Source organism: Crinia signifera, chromosome 9 (assembly GCF_055691185.1).
Source record: "Crinia signifera chromosome 9, ASM5569118v1, whole genome shotgun sequence".
Lineage (NCBI taxonomy): Eukaryota > Metazoa > Chordata > Amphibia > Anura > Myobatrachidae > Crinia > Crinia signifera.
Genome location: NC_139225.1, coordinates 27,452,391 through 27,469,417, shown reverse-complemented (window position 1 = coordinate 27,469,417; position 17,027 = coordinate 27,452,391). Strand labels below are relative to the sequence as shown.

Here is a 17,027-nt window from a genome sequence, read left to right as displayed (position 1 = left end):
ATGGCAGCACACCGGTCCGCTACAATAGCTGCCATCATGAAGGGCTCCAGTGAGCAACCGGTGGCTAGACACTTTTCATCTGCTGGCCATGGGTTGTCCACATTAAGGGGCAATAGGGGTCTAACAATTGATCCAAAGTGAGACCTGCTGGATATTAAGGTTGGGCACTGTGACACCTGGTGGCTTGAATGAGCACTCAGGTATCAATGCCCTGTTGAATACATGATCCCTAGAATTATAGCATCTTGCCTGGTATGGGCACAGCATTGTAGCTGTGTCTTTACTTTTGAGTAGAGTCTTGATTAATTGATTGTCTACATAGCTCTGTCTAAATGCATTGTCCGTATCACTATATTTGTAATATGTGCATGATATAAATTTTTGATTAGGCTTATAGCCATGGATATAATAATGTATGCTTAATCTACCCATTTGCTGCTTGCAATGTGTGCGCATGATGTCTGGCCTTTGGCTAGTTTTAACAGTGTATGTTGGTCCGTTGCTTTGTATACACAGCGTCACCATGGTGATTGAATGCTGGCCTGACGGAGATCGTGCACGGGTCATGTGACCTGGTGCGCTGTGATGTCAGTGCTGGGCGACGATCCCCGGACACGGCGTGGTGCCGGGAAAGCCTTGATGATTTGCTATATAAGGTATGTGTATGTCAGTTTTATTTTAGCCTGAAAACAATGCTGTATTTGCATTGAAACATTGCTGTTGGTATCTATTAAAAGTTAAGTTTTACCGTTGGCTTGGAGTGCTGCACCTCTGTTTCCTGTATATATGTGTGTGTGTGTGTGTGTGTGTGTGTGTGTGTGTGTGTGTGTGTGTGTGTGTGTGTGTGTGTGTGTGTGTGTGTGTGTGTGTGTGTGTGTGTGTGTATGTGTGTGTAACACCTTATTATAATTCACTTTAGAAACTGTTGCTGTGTGCATATGGACACTTGGAAACATAACTAATAAATCACTATAATGACTGACAATCATTGTGGCAAACATCTCAAAGCTACATTCTCGCAACCTACATATATGTTACATTTCTTAAACCCACACTTACATCACTATTTGTAACAGCTCTTATTTACCATTACATAGGGGGTTATTCTGAATCACTTCTGGCAAATTCCTTCTTAGATGGACAAAACCATGTGCACTGCAGGTGGGGCAGATGTTACTTGTGCAGAGAGAATTAGATTTGGGTGGGGTTTTACTTCAAAGTGAGATCTATATTGCAGTGTAATAATAAAGCAGCCAGTATTTACCCTGCACAGAAACAAAATAACTCACCCAAATCTAATTCTCTCTGCACATTTTACATCTGCCCCCCTGCAGTGCACATGGTTCGGTCCATTTGAGAAGGAATATGCCTTTGCAAATGAGAAGGAATTTGACTTTGGGAGTGAACCAGAATAAGGGCCATGGTGCAGTGGACTGTAGGGGGTGACATATGATGTAGGAGACTGTATGGGGGTGACACAGGGTGAAGCAGACTATAAGGGGTTACACATAGGAGACCTTTAGGGGATGACCCACATGGTGCAGTGGACTGTAGGGGGTGTGACACAGAGTTTGGAAAAGATGAAGCACTGTGCTAAAGGTCCATACACACTGGGCGACTATGCCCAGTGTGTATGGACAGTGATGATGTCAATCATCGCTGCGGGGAAATCCGCTCAGTGCATACACACTGAGCAACTTTCCCCCTGCCCGGCGCCGGATATTATTTATTCTCTTGAAACATTTGTAACAAGTCTAATTGCTAGCTTAAGATATGAAATACATTTCTATTATGTTTAAAACGTATACATTTGTTTTCTTACAGTAGCAATTTGTCGTTTATTTAAGATAAAAACACAACACATTAAAAAAGCAAACAGAAAAAATAATAATAATAAAGGAAAACAATATTAATTGAATAAAAAAAACTAAGATACTGTACAGTAAGGTTGTATATTCAGGTGCGCACAGTGTATTTGGCTGTAAGGAATTCCGCAAATATTAGACAGATAGATTTGTTTCCATCTTTTTAGAGAAGTTGGTTCATACACACAACGTCCTGCTTTCAGGTGTGAAATGTACCAATAGTTGTTATAATGTCAGTCCCTCAGAGCTGTTACATCAGCTTTCTGTGCTTATTGGAATACACAAATGCAATCTATACAACTGAAGGTCTGAGCAGTTATGTGGTGCTCCCATCCCACTCATTGCCCACACCCATCCCATTCGGGCACCACAACATTCCCACCTATTTCCAATATCTTTCTCATCCATCTCATTTAGGGGCCCATTTATCAAGCAATATTTGCGGCTAAATCTCCAATCCCTGCTGCGATCCCCACCTGCAGTGCCGCCGGCCGCATCCCCCATAGGTTTCTATGGGGGATGCGAAGCTGCCCGATGTATCAACATCGGGCAGCCCGGCATCGCAGCCCTGGGCTATCGCCATTCTAATGTGGCGATAGCCCGTTGAAGACTATGGCTACACTTCGCACTGCCCGAGCGGCAGTGCGGTCAGCGGGGTCACGTCTTCCGGGTCAGGGCTTCGCAGGGACGGGCTCCTTTCGGAGCCCTGTCCCTGCCCTCAAGCATCATACATACAGGTGATATGATCGCATTTTACAATGCGATCCTGGGAGATAATATTCCACCCAGATCGCATTGTAAATCCGACCTTGATAAATGCGCCCCTATGTATACACATTTAGCTCCCTCAAAGATTTTGGTTAATTGCTAAAACTATAATACCCCATCTACGGTCTATACATCTATACTTACTTCCACTATATGCTTCCATGCTGCTCTGTCTTCCCCAAACCCTACTGCTGTGTTCTCCCATCTGTGCTAGTCTGTACTAATCTGCAGCATTGGTCTTGCCCCATCTGTGCCTTGTCCGTACCACCATTTTCTTCTCTCTGCGCTGCTCAGTGTTTCCTCTTCAATGTCACTCTGCCTCCTCCCATACACAGGGCCGCCGACAAGGGGGTGCCAGGGGTACAGCTGTCCCAGGCCCTGGCCTCTGGAGGGGCCCGGGCAGCTGCCCACAGTGGCATGGCACCACCCCCCGTCACCCCGGATATCTGGATTAGAGGTCCCGTCTGTTGGAAAGCTGGCTTGTTCAAATATCCTAGTATGGATATGGCTGTAGGGAGGAAGGAAGGCTGGTCCGGTAATAGTAATGGCAAAAAATTGTAATCCAAATGGTGGGTATCCGAATAAGTAGTCACCAACGTCTTTCGCTTGTGCAGCTTTGTCAACTCTTTTAGGGTTGGACTAGAGCAGGTCCTGGATATTTGAAATCTCACGCTGCCGCATCCGCCTGCCTGGTCCGCGAGCCAATCGGTGCTCACCCGTGGTCCGGCAGCCAATCACGAGCCACCACTCCTGATTGGCTGCTGGACCACGTGCGAGCTCTAATTGGCTCGCGGGCCCAGCAGCCGGCTGCAGCAGCGCTAAATTTCAAATAGCCAGGACCTGCTGTAGTGCAGCGCTCTGATTCTGAATACAGCTGGCTAGCTCGCCGCTCTCTGCCCGGCTGCCAATGCTTTCTGCCTGGTGGGGAATGGCGGCAGCTCAATGGCTCAAGAGGCTGCACCCATCCAAAGTGCACACACATACTTCTTCATACACTGACGCTGAGTATCACCACTGCTGCAACAGCTGAATATACCAGATTAGATTTCTAAGTAAATCAGAGCATATGAACCTGCCTAGCTGTCTGAATACAGCCTGGCAGCTCACCGCTCTCTGCCTGGCTGTCAATGCTTTCTTCCCGACGGCTGTGTTCAGTTCTTTCCAGTGGCGGCAGGTGGTAGCTCAATGGGTAGCCGGTGGGCAAAAACTTTTCCCCCATGGCAACCAGTATGGAACCCCACATGGCAATGAGCATGGAACCCCACATGGCAACGAACATGGAACCCCTGACAACGAGCATGGAACCCCTGGCAACGAGCATGTAGGTAAGTAGCACACCATTTGTAAAAGGCATTACGGTGTTTGGCATAATATGTAATGGACAAGGATTAAGCCGAAATGGTATGTGGCTTAAAGTGTAATGGGCATTACGGTGTAAATTTTTGGCGTGCCTTCGACGAGCAATGTCCCTTTTTGTGGAGCATATTGTGAATTTCGGCTTAATCCTTGTAGCATTATGTTAATTTTGGCTCAATCTATTTGGCATTATGGGCATTTTGGCTCAACCCATGTGGCATTATGTGAATTTTGGCTCATTCCGTTTGGCATCATGTTTAAGGGGCAAGTATAATGTGGTCTACTATTTTGTTCCATAATGTGTAGAAGTGGGATATAGTGTGGTACACTACACTCAAGGATACCCCTTTTGAGTAGCCACACCCCCTTTTCCACCTTCAGCGTGCGCACAGCTATATACATTTCACTTTTTGATGCTAAAATGGGCATGTGTACTTTAAATGCCAGGGCATAATTCTAATCCCATTCCCACCCCTCTCTCTGCTCTCTTCACTTTCTCCGCTGGCACCACTGACACCCCCCTCCCCTACCATGGTGCCCCCACTTTCATTTTCTCCTAGATCCACCCCTGTTTGGCTCTATACCTGGAGTCGTGCTAACACTTGTAATACAGGAATGGATGGGTCCCATCTGGAACTGCTGAACCTGTGCTATGGCAAGGGATGTTGCATCTGGCGCTGCTACTGGACTGTGACATAGGATACGCTGGCGAATGTTGATTCTGCATGCTGCAGACTGTTAAATCCAGTGGACAAACCGGTCATGTTTTCCAGACCACCTGTAGGTATAGTCATTACTAACTCAAATTTTCCAACCTATGCATTCACTTTTTACTGACACAGTGGGCCTGATTCAGACCAGATCGCTTGGCTGCAAATTTGCAGCCCGAGCGATTATGGAACGACCGTGCATGGTACTTTTGCGAACGAAGCCAGCGAATGAAGCCAGGGAACTAAGCCAGTGAATGTGAGTGCCCTGCATTTTCTGGGCATACCCATGAAAATGCTGAGTGCACCCAGGAAATGCTGGGCATTCGCATCCAAATGCAGCAGCCGTGTGTGATGCCGCCAAACTCAGATGAGTCTCAGTCACTTTTATCTACAGCACCGAATCTGGGTTCCTTGATTTGTTCCTCACTCCAGTCCCACCCCTAGTACTCCATTCGGTGGGTGGAGTTATTCTAAATGACGCTGCTGAACCAGCAGAGCACTAGGGGATAGTAGGTGGCCGTGCAGGCGCGCTGATGCTCAGGGGACACTGCTGAGGTGTCGGCTGCCGTCAGGGCCATTTCTTCAGGCAGATAAGCCATGTAACCGCACCTGCCACCACGTGACTGCCCGGCTTGTCCGCTGCTGACTTCCACTTCTATAGCCGACGGGGTGCCAGCTCCCCCTTAACCCGCCATGGAAGCTGGAAAGCGGGGTTAGCAATGCTCACTTCCCCTACTGCCAGGAGCTCCCCTCCACTGGCTCCAGTGATAGGAATGTACACACACACACACACACACACCCCGGCAATGAAAATATAATCACCCCAACAAGCATGTAATCCTCCCATGACAACAAGCATGAAACACCCCATGTTAACAAGCATGGAACTCCCCATTTCAATGAGCACGTTATCCCCCCCTGGGCAACGAGCGTGTAATCCTCCCATGGCAACAACAATGAAACAAACCCCCCCCCATGACAATAAGCATTTTATCAGCCCCCTAGGCAATGATCATGAAATCGACCTTGGCAACGAGCATGAAATGCTCTGTGGTGACAAGCGTGAAACCCCTGGCATCGAGCATGTAACTTCTGGCAACTAGCATGTAGGTAAATAGCACTTATGTGGCATAATTTATAATGGTCATTATGGTGTGTGGCATAATGTGTAATGGGCATTACGGTAATGGGCATAACGATGTGCGGTAGGTATAATGTAAAATGGGCATTACAGTGTGTGGTATAAGGCCAAGTGGGCATTATGATGTGGGGCATAATATGTAATGGGCATCACAGTGTGCAGCATAATGTGTAATGGGCATAACAGTGTGGGGCATAATGTGTAATGGGCATTACAGTGTGTGGCATAATGTGTAATGGGCATTATGGTGGGAGGCATAATGTGTAATGGGCATCATGGTGTGCGACATAATGTGTAATGGGCATCATGGTGTGTGACATAATGTGTAATGGGCATCATGGTGTGGGGCATAATATGTAATGGGTATCACGGTGCACAGTGTAATGTGTTATGGACATCACAGTGTGCAACATAATATGTAATGGGCATTACGCTGTGGGGCATAATGTGCAATAGGCATTACAGATAAACAATGTATATTGATTTAAGTAGCCTGTAACTGTTTGGGCTTGGGGGGGGGGCGGGGGTAATCTGTGTGGCCTACTGGGTCAATCAACCAATGTCTGGTCATACAGGTTGCAAAAGTCGGGTGTAAGGTAATTGTTTTCCTGCTAGACCACATCTCTTATAATTAGGCCACACCCCTTATAATTAAGCCCCATGCCTTTTTGGGGCATGCGCAATTTCTTCAGTATCAAATTATGTATGGGGGGGGGGTGAATTCACACTGGGAGATTAATTCTGTAAAAACTGCCCTGTAAATGAGTGCCCCTTTAAGAAAAACGGTCAGCATCACGATACATCCGCTCCCATACATTAGTGCAATTTTATAGACCTATCTTGCTCTAAAATCAGGACCTGAAATTATTTGCCAAGCTATTAGCCCAACAAGTCCATTGTATTCTCTCAAGGATCCTACATCCTGCACAAACTGGTTTCAATAGAGGCCGTACATCAGTCCATAATATAGGCATGATAATTGCTGCTATAATGTAAACTAAACAAATATATATATATATATATATATATATATATATATATATATAATCTGTCATGGGATGTGACTCCCTCTGCCCGGCACTCGCATACAACCAATAAAGACGACCTCACACAGGTCTCTCAGCAACGTTTCGGGAATTTTATTTTATTCCCTTCGTCAGGACAACACTGTTACAACTCACAATACAACATTAAATACACTTAAAAAACCTGAGAAATAAACAAAATAACAATTATTTCTCAGGTATTTCACTTTATGCATTTTTGTGTTACCAGGGGTGATCCAGACATTGCGCCTCAAGCGGCGCCTAGTACCTCGGCAGCCGACGGGAGACGTCAGGTGGGCGGTGGAGAATGACGTCATCGCGACTCCGGGGAATGGCGCGGCGGGGAGCGCTCGTCAAGGTGGAGGGGGTAAGTGTATTTAATGTTGTATTGTGAGTTGTAACAGTGTTGTCCTGACGAAGGGAATAAAATAACATTCCCGAAACGTTGCTGAGAGACCTGTGTGAGGTCGTCTTTTTTGGTTGTATGCGAGTGCCGTGTGAGGTCGTCTTTTTAAGTTGTATGCGAGTGCCGGGCAGAGGGAGTCACATCCCATGACAGATTGTATAGGACCAGCCAAGGCACCCCTTTTTCCTGCAGCTGAAGTGGAGTACCGGATCGCCCCTTGGAAGTATATATATATATATATATATATATATATATATATATATATATATCCCATTATATATATATGTATATATATATATATCTCCCATTATGTATATATATATATATATATATATATATATAATGTAATGTTCAGAGGTCCGGCGCTCCCCACTGGCTCCTGCTTTCCTACTGCACCTTGACCTGGGTGCCCGCTGTCCACTGGAAGATTCTTGTTCTTGTCCTGAAGACGGGCTCCTGCCCAAAACACTGTAGACTTGCAGTAAAAGGATTAATACAAAGTACCTGGAGTGACGCTATTTCATTTAAGATATATATATATATATATATATATATATATATATATATATATATATATATATATATATATATATATATATAGAACAAAGATACCCAGCGCAAAGTCCTAGTGTTTTTTCAGATATAAGTCCACATCAGAGTCCCAAAAGTGTGCAGTCTCTCTCTGGGATCGTGCCGATGATCCAACGGGGAAAACTTGCAAAAAGGAATAGAGAAGACGCACCAATGAGCAGAATGTAACAACACTTTACTTATGTAATAAAGCTCACATACATTGGGGTTAAAAATCTTATGCTTGCCAGCCAGATAGTTTTATCACCGTCACAGCCCGGACATCAAATGTGAAAGAACCGCCGTCACTCAGCTGCCGCCGTCAAGCCGCAGACTAGGAATTCTGTGTGTGCTGTTCCCTGGTCTGCGGCTTGACGGCGTCTTCTCTATTCCTTTTTGCATATATATATATATATATATATATATATATATCCCATTTTATATATATCGCCACAAAGATGAGGACACTCACCGGTCTTTCTTCAAAAGAATTTTAATCCATATCACCACATCCAATAAAGTGCAAAGTGCATGACAGTGGGCCTAGGGCCAACGTTTCGGTCTGCCAACAGACCTTTTTCAAGGCCCCCACTAATATATATATATATATATATATATATATATATATATATCTCCCATTTATATATAAATATATATATATGTATTCCAACCCCGATGGGGGCCCACAAACAGGTTCGGCCACTACTCAAAGAAGCAACATATGCCAGAATTGCATAACACAGAGGGGTCCTCATTCTGGTTGACTCGGTAAGCTGTGAAGCTCGCAGCTTACAGAGGGCGAGATGTACTAAGCCATGAAAAGTGATAAAATGGTTAGTGATAAACCGCCAACCAATCAGCTCCTTTCTGTCATTTTTCAAACACAGCATGTGACATGGCAGGTAGGAGCTGATTGGCTGGTGGTTTATCACTGTCCATTTTATCACTTTTTCAAGCTTAGTACATCTGGCCCAGAGTCCCAGAGAGTCCACCCCTCTGCCCCGGCGAATACATGCCCCTCACCAACACCGTATTTCCCCGCGACCATGTGAGCAACAACAAGCAGTCTGCTGCGACCCCTTGCACCTAGCGGCTACACATGCGCATAAAAGTATATTCACATGTGCAGTCCCGAAACATCACGCCCCTGTGCGAATACGCAGGGAAGCAGAGGACCAGAATAAGGTCCATAATATCAAGAGCCAGATACCAGGCCCGCAGTAAATTTGAGGGGCACCAAGGTGGCACCAAATGCTGCAGGGAAAGTTACTCAGAACTGTTTGAGGAACATAGGCCCTGATTCACGTTCACTCGGTATTGCCCAAATTCGGTCCAGTGACCGATGTTGCGGATCTGCGCATGCATATCGGTGAAAATACACATGTTCAGACCTGCTGGCCAGGAGCTGATTGGCCGGTGATAAAGCAACATAGTAACATACATAGTAAAATAGTAATTAAGGATGAAAAAAAGATGTTGGCCCATCAAGTTCAACCTATCGTACCATGTACTTTATCACTTCTCCTTCGTTATCACTGCTTCTGACATCTACTGGTGTGTACACACGGTGCGATATGGCTTCCGATGTTGCCGATATAGTGCACATCGGAAGCCATATCGCATGCCGATTGTGTACTTTTTAGGGCTTGCAAGCCTGATGCACTGCCGATGCGCGCTCCCATGTGAACGCAAATCGGCAACGACATAGTGAGGGCAGCCAAGACTATATAGTGCAGATCTGTACTATATAGTCTTTGTGCCTTATACTCACATAGCTCCAGCGGCCAGAGGGGCTTCTCCTGTGGCTGCAGGGCTGATGCGCAGTGACCCGGAAGTCCGCCATATAGAGGAGGGGGGTGTGTGGCCTCTGATGTGTGCATGGGGGGGGAGGGGGGCGGCTGGGGGAAGCTGTTGCTGTGCCGCGGCCCCGCGCTGCCATCTGTGCCCCTGCCCGGCACCTGCAGGATGGTGACAGGTATCGCACTGTCCTCTCTCCTTCATGCCGTGCAATGCGAGTCCCAAAGCGATCAGATCGCATCGGGACTCGCATCGCACAGCATGTCGACCGTGTGTACACACCATACCCCTCAAAGACAGAGTGGTGCTGGGATATGGGTCATTGGGTCAACCACTGAAGGTCGACATGGCTAAAGTTGACAGGGTTGGAAGGTAAACACAAGCATTAGGCTGACAATGGGAAGGTCGACAGTCAAAAATGTTAGTTTTTCATGTGTTTTGTCCGGAATGTCGACATAGTTGACATGGACACGGTATAAGTGTAAAATGTCCCCTTGCAGGGCTCGCTGCGCTCGGCACACTATTATATTCTCCCATGACCTAGTGGATGGCAGGGCATTAAATACCGCCTGTCAACACGTCGGTTCAAAAAAGGGGGGAAAACTCATGTCGAGCTTTTGATGACCTTAACATTGTTGACCTAATGCTTGCGTCGACCCTCCAACTCTGTCGACCTTAGCCATGTCGATCTATTTCATGTGTCGACCTAAGCCATGCCGACCTTCGGTGGTCAACCCAATGCATGTCAACCTATTTAGGGTCAATCTCAGTCTAAGGACTATATCCCGTGGTGCTGCGCGGCTTGCCTGCACGGCGGGAGCTCTTTCAACAGACGGCCGTTTCGCCTGGGGCTACATCAGTGTGTAGCTTTTTCATGTCGACCTTCTGCTTGTGTTGACCTTTTGTCAATGTCAGCATTTCGCATGTCCACATGTCCATTTTCTATCTAGGCAGGGCCGGTGCAAGGCACCGGAGCGCCCCAGGCGAGTCGGGGTGGGGGCGCCCCGGTGCCGGGGGGGGGGGTTGTGGTGGTACCTGTCGTTCGGCGCTGTCTATTTAAATCTGGCGGCGGAGGCAGCGGGGGTCCCTGCAGTCCATTAAAAATCACGAGCGCTATCCGCCGGGCTATGCTAAAGCGCTTCTAGTGTGAAAACACTGGCAGCACGCTGATTGGCTGAGATTGGCTCGTGATTTTTAATGGACTGCAGGGACCCCCGCTGCCTCCGCCGCCAGATTTAAATAGACAGCGCCAAACGACAGGTACCCGGGCGGCACAAAATGCCGCCCTCCAGTGGCCGGCGCCCTAGGCAAATGCCTAGATTTGCCTAGTGGTGGCGCCGGCCCTGTATCTAGGCTATGTAGACCTTTTCTTCCTCACTCTGGATTTTTTACCCTCCTTCATCTAGAACAGTACTCGTCTGATACTATCCAGAATTACAGAAGTGGCAAAGAAAGCTGATCGTATACCCCCTAACCCTACCGGTCCCAGCTTGCGGGGGAGGCTTGCTGGGACTCATAGTTCCACAGTTTAAAACAATAGTTTTTTCATCAAATTTTTTACACCAGTATCAGCTCGATGCCACCCAGGGGCATCGAGGACAGCACCAGGCTTCAGCCTGGTCAAATAAGTCCTGGAGGGGGGACCCCTTTATTGGGGGGTCCCCACTCCCCCAGGGCCCCTGGCCAGGCTGACTGGTCGGTAGGGTTAATGCTTTGGCCGCGGGAACTTATATAATAAGTGTCCCCCGGCTGTGGCATTACCCTGCTGGCTGGTTTGGCCTAGGGCTGGTTCTTAAAATACGGGGGACCCCTAGTCATTTTGTCCCCTGTATTTTGGGAACCAGCCCCGGACCTGGAGCCTGTTAAAAATCGGAGAACCCCTATTTGATTTTTAATTACCGGCCCCGGCTCCTTCAGCCTGGTGCTGGTTACAGCTGTGGGGGGGACCCCACGCTGTTTTTTTATTTATTTATTTATTTATTTTTCCATTTTTTTTACACTAAAGCCTGCACGGATCTGACTGATCTGTGCAGGCTTAAAGCAAATACGACAGGACAATCAAGGTGTATTTTCCTGTCGTATTTTCGTGCCCAGGGCCGGCTCTACCACTAGGCAGCTTTAGGCAGCTGCCTAGGGCGCCGGGATATGGGGGGCGCCACCAAGTCTGCAAATCAAAAAAACAAGGCTGTCTATGAGGATCCTTGCTGTACTTAAAGCAGGTGGTGGCTGTGGAACTTCTAAGACCTCACCTCTAGACTTTCCCTTACTTCCTACATTGCTGCCCCCTCTTCCTTGTACCCTGTTGTGGGTGGCAAAGGGGAGGGTGCAGAGGACCTCCAGGAAAAACCAAAGGACTTGACCACCACGGCTGCTTAGTAAATCAGGAATCACCATTCTTTTGAATGGTGATTCCTGTCGTATCCTATCGATGGTGTAGACATTCGTATTTGTAAAAACAAATACGAATGTCCCATCTTTAGGAATACGAATTGCTGTATTTTTGGGATAGTAAATCCCGAAAATACAAATGTGTAAAAAATAGGTGTATTTCTGCCTACGAATACACCTATTTTTTACGAATTCATATTAGTAAATTTCCCCCAACATGCGCACCATAACTGGTCAGCCCTGGACGGAGTCCCTGGGGGAGTCAGGATCCCCCCCCCCCACACACACACACACACAAAAAAAAAGGGAGTCCCATCCAGGGCTGAAGTCTGATGCTGTCTGAGGCCAGCTGAGATTAGATTAAAACACACCGCTTTTTACAGGAGAACTACAAGACCCAGTATGTGGGGCATTCATATGCCTGCTGGGTGTAGTTAGTAGGTCACCTGTAAAAAGAAAGTTGATACAAAGACACAGACACCATGAAATGTAAAACTCTATTTTACACCCCCTTCTACAATGTAATCACACTTCCAGCTCTTTTGCACATTTTTGTCCAAAAAATCACACGTTTTAAAATCGCACCCTATTACATTTCACCCCCCAGAGTCTAAAGCCCAGACATTTTTCAATCCTTATGTAGTTACTTTGCAGTCAGCGGTTAAATAATAAAACTGTGAGGCTCAACCCCTCAGTATAATCAAATTAGTCAAATTCGAGTCAAATTATGGTTAGAGGTTCAGGAGAAAAGTACTTTGTCTTTGTTGGGGAACTCTTGATATAAGTTAATATATAACTTTTATTTTTGTTTGATAAACAATTAAGTAAATTTCCCCGTGTCTTTGACTTCTGCAAAATCCTGACTGTATTATTGTTTCTGTTAACTTATTGTATTATTAGCATTCATGTTGCTGCTTTTGTTCCTCTATAAAACATTTAGGGGGGAATTTTCTAAGATGAATTCGTAGAAAAAAATCGTATTTTCATAGGAAAATACGATTTTTGGGGCGTATTCTTATTTTTGGCATTTACTAAGCCAAAAATACGAATTTTCGTATTCGTATTGATGGGACATTCGTATTTATATTTACAAATAAAAATGAATACACCATCAATAGAATAGGACAGGAATCACCATTCAAAAGAATGGTGATTCCGGATTTACTAAGCGACCGTATTGAAAATAACGCTAATTAGCGTAAAACGTCCACGTATGGTCGGGCAAATACAGCAGAAAAATACACTACATTTTCCTGTAGTATTTGACTTTACCTGCACGGATCAGTCAGATCCGAGGAAGGCTTCGGTGTAACCAGCCAGCAGGGTAATGCCACAGCCGGGGGGAGACTTTTTATATAAGTCCCCCCTGCCAAAGCATTCATCCCTACCGACCAGTCAGCCTGGCCGGGGGCTCTGGGGGAGTGGGAACCCCCCCCCCCCAATAAAGGGGTCCCCTTCCTCCAGGACTTACCTGACCAGGCTGAAGCATGATATGGGGTATGTGGGCAACACAGCGCCAGCAACTCCCCAGTGGTGGAAGTTACGGTTCAGAAGAGCAGGAAGCTGGGTAGTGATAGGGGTGTGTGGGCATACGGGGAACTAAAGAGGAGGGTGGGGGACACTGTGCAGCTTCTGCCAGTGGGTGAGGGTAAAGTGTGGCAGCACAGGAGTACAGGACGGTGCCCCTGAGTCAGTGTCTCCTCCTACTGGGTGGGAGTTAGGGTGCATGACAGCAGGAGGCTGGGTGGTAAACCATTATAGGGGAATGTGGGCAACACAGGGTGAGCGGATCCCCACTGGCGGAAGTTACGGGGCAGGAGAGCAGGAGGCTGGGCAGTGATAGAGGTGTGTGGGCATGAAGGGTAGTAAAGATTTTTGCCTGTTGCAGAGTAGGGATAGGCATTGGTGCAGACGCCATCGATGGTTGGCATTGATGGCGATTTTGCACCCTGCCATCGATAGTAGTAAAATATTACTTGGATAACCATCGATTATTGTAGCTATCGATGGTCATCCATTATTTCTGACTGAATAGGCCGTGGGACAATCAGACAGTCCCGCTTGGTGGCGGGACTGTCGGGTGTGGGGGGCGGAGCTATGCTCAGTGTCCCGGCACCATAAAAAAATTTGAAACTTGATTGGTTCTCCTTTGCCATCGATGTAGGGAAACCATCTGGTCCTCCCACATCGATGGCAAAAGTATTCAACATCGGGCATAAACCATCAATGATTTGAAATCATTGATGGTTGATGGGCATCCCTAGAACTGGAGGAGGGTGGGGGGACAGTATGCATCTCCCGGCAGTGGGTGAGTGTCTCCTCCCACTGGGAGGGAGTAAGGGGGTGCATGAGAGCAGGAGGCTGCATAATAGTGGTATGTGGTCAAGACATTGATAAAAGTTGTGGAGTTGGTGCAGAGGACCATGGGGACACTTCTGGCAGTGGTGGAACCTGCAGCGCGGCAGCCAGGGCCAGATTTCCCACCTAGGGGCGGCACCTGCTTGTGGCGGTACCGGATCCCCCATTCTCACTGGGGTACGTGAAATGCGGGAGCGGGGTCGCAGGAGTCCACTCGGGGTGGAATTGCCGGAAGGGGGTCAGGGGGGTCTGCAAATTACGGGAGGGGGGGCGCGAGGGTCCGCGAATTGTGGGAGGGTGCGGGGGTCCACAAATCGCGGGAGGGGGTGCGGGGGGGGCATGAATCGCGGGAAGGGGGGTCCGCAAATTGCGGGAGGGGGGTTGTGTGGGTCAGTGAATTGCGGGAGGGGGGGTTGCGGGGGTCTATGAATCGCGGGAGGGGGCGCGAGGGTTCCGTGAATCGCGGGAGTGGCGCGGGGTGCCGTGAATCGCGGTAGGGGTGCGGGGGGTTCCTTGAATCAAGGGGGGGGGGCACAGGGGGGCGGGTTTAGAATCGCGGGAGGGGGGCGCAGGGGTCCGTGAATCGCTGGAGGGGGTCTGCAAATTGCGGAAGGGGGGCTGGCGGGGTGACGTGAATCACGGGAGGGGGGGTTGTGAATCGCGGGAGGGGGGGCGTGAATCGTGGGAGGGGGCGCAGGGGGTCCGTGAATTGCGGAAAGGGGGGTGCGTGGGGCGCCCTGAATCGCGGGAGGGGGGGCGCGAATAGCGGGATGGGGGTCCGCGAATTGCGGGAGGGGGGCATTGGGGACTATTAACCTTATTTTACATACAAACACATAGCATCCATATATAATATATATATATATATATATATATATATATATATATGCATACACACACATACATACATACATACATACATACATACATATTCACACATAAACAAAGCATGCATGCAGTAAATACAGCATACATACATACATGCATATACACACACATACCACCTTATTAACACAAAGTACATACATCCCACTGCCTGCCCCATCACCCATCCACATGCTGCTTACAATAACAACTGCACAGTTTCTTACAGGCAGTGTCCCCTGAGGCGGAGCTCCTCCATCTTAAAAAAAAACCCACAATCCACAGCTTTGATATATCAGCGCACCCTGCGTGCGACTATGTACATACCCCCTGGGCCCACCCTTTCTTCCGGCTCTACTGGCTGTGCAATGTGAGTGGGCGGGGAGCAGCCACCGCCCCTGGTACTTACCCTGCCTCCAGCTCCCATGGCCTCTGGCCCAGCAAGCCACTGCAGTGCACCGTGCCCCTGCACACCCTTTTTCTGCTAACCGGACCCTATTAAATCGGTGATTTCAGAAAAATGTTCGAATTCTGACGTTTTTTACTTAAAATCACAAAAATTTAAATATCTCATCCTATTAAATGTTACCTCAGATCGGACTTCCGGTGCGGCATGTGAGGAGGAAGCAGCGTCTCCTCGCAGCTCCGTTGCTTCGCCAGCTCCAAAGAAATTTACCCTGTCTTCCAGGCACAGAAATCGATCCCGCTCGCCACGGGGATCAGACACAGAGATGGACCGGTCAGCAGAGCCGAATCCCGCAGCAAAACAGCCGCCGGCCCCCCAGCCACAGCGATCGGAAAAAAGACGCGTGGAGCAGAATATGGCGTCTCTGCCGGACAACGCCCAGGGGACCCCAGCGTCTAAGAAACCCATTAAAGAATCTTCTATTACATCTGAAGGTACTGTGGACACTGGGGGAACATTGGAGACGATGCCTCTAAGTCAGAGAGAGCTTATAACCTTGATACAAGCCTCCATGGCCCCACTATTACAGCAGGCTGTGAAAGAGATCTCAGATCCAGCGGTGTAGCTAGGTGCCATGGTGCCTGGAGCAAGGACATACTTTGCGCCCCCCCCCCCCCCCCCCGGTAATGAATTGGGGGCGTGGCTAACATGTGTTGGCATGTTACATTTCAAAAGAAAAAACTTAAAAAATAAGACACTATTTAAGACACTGTAACGGAATCTGCTGCGCTATATAAGACGCTGTAACGGAATCTGCTGCGCTATATAAGACGCTGTAACGGAATCTGCTGCGCTATATAAGACGCTGTAACGGAATCTGCTGCGCTATATAAGACACTGTAACGGAATCTGCTGCGCTGTATAAGACACTGTAACGGAATCTGCTGCGCTATATAAGACACTGTAATGGAATCTGCTGCGCTATATAAGACAATGTAACGGAATCTGCTGCGCTATATAAGACACTGTAACGGAATCTGCTGCGCTGTATAAGACACTGTAACGGAATCTGCTGCGCTATATAAGACGCTGTAACGGAATCTGCTGCGCTATATAAGACACTGTAACGAAATCTGCTGCGCTATATAAGACACTGTAACGGAATCTGCTGCGCTATATAAGACACTGTAACGGAATCTGCTGCGCTATATAAGACGCTGTAACGGAATCTGCTGCGCTATATAAGACACTGTAACGGAATCTGCTGCACTATATAAGACACTGTAACGGAATCTGCTGCGCTATATAAGACGCTGTAACGGAATCTGCTGCGCTATATAAGACGCTGTAAC

General features: G+C 47.8%; 1 long non-coding RNA gene across 1 annotated transcript in view; it reads left to right on the top strand.

The window, feature by feature from the left end:
* The first annotated feature begins 599 nt into the window (after window positions 1–599).
* Window positions 600–17,027, top strand: part of LOC146036535 (uncharacterized) — a 59,392-nt gene continuing 42,964 nt past the window's right edge. The window contains exons 1-2 of the long non-coding RNA XR_014460834.1: window positions 600–656; window positions 15,958–16,169. This is a non-coding gene — a long non-coding RNA (uncharacterized LOC146036535). The remainder of the gene's footprint in view (window positions 657–15,957; window positions 16,170–17,027) is intronic.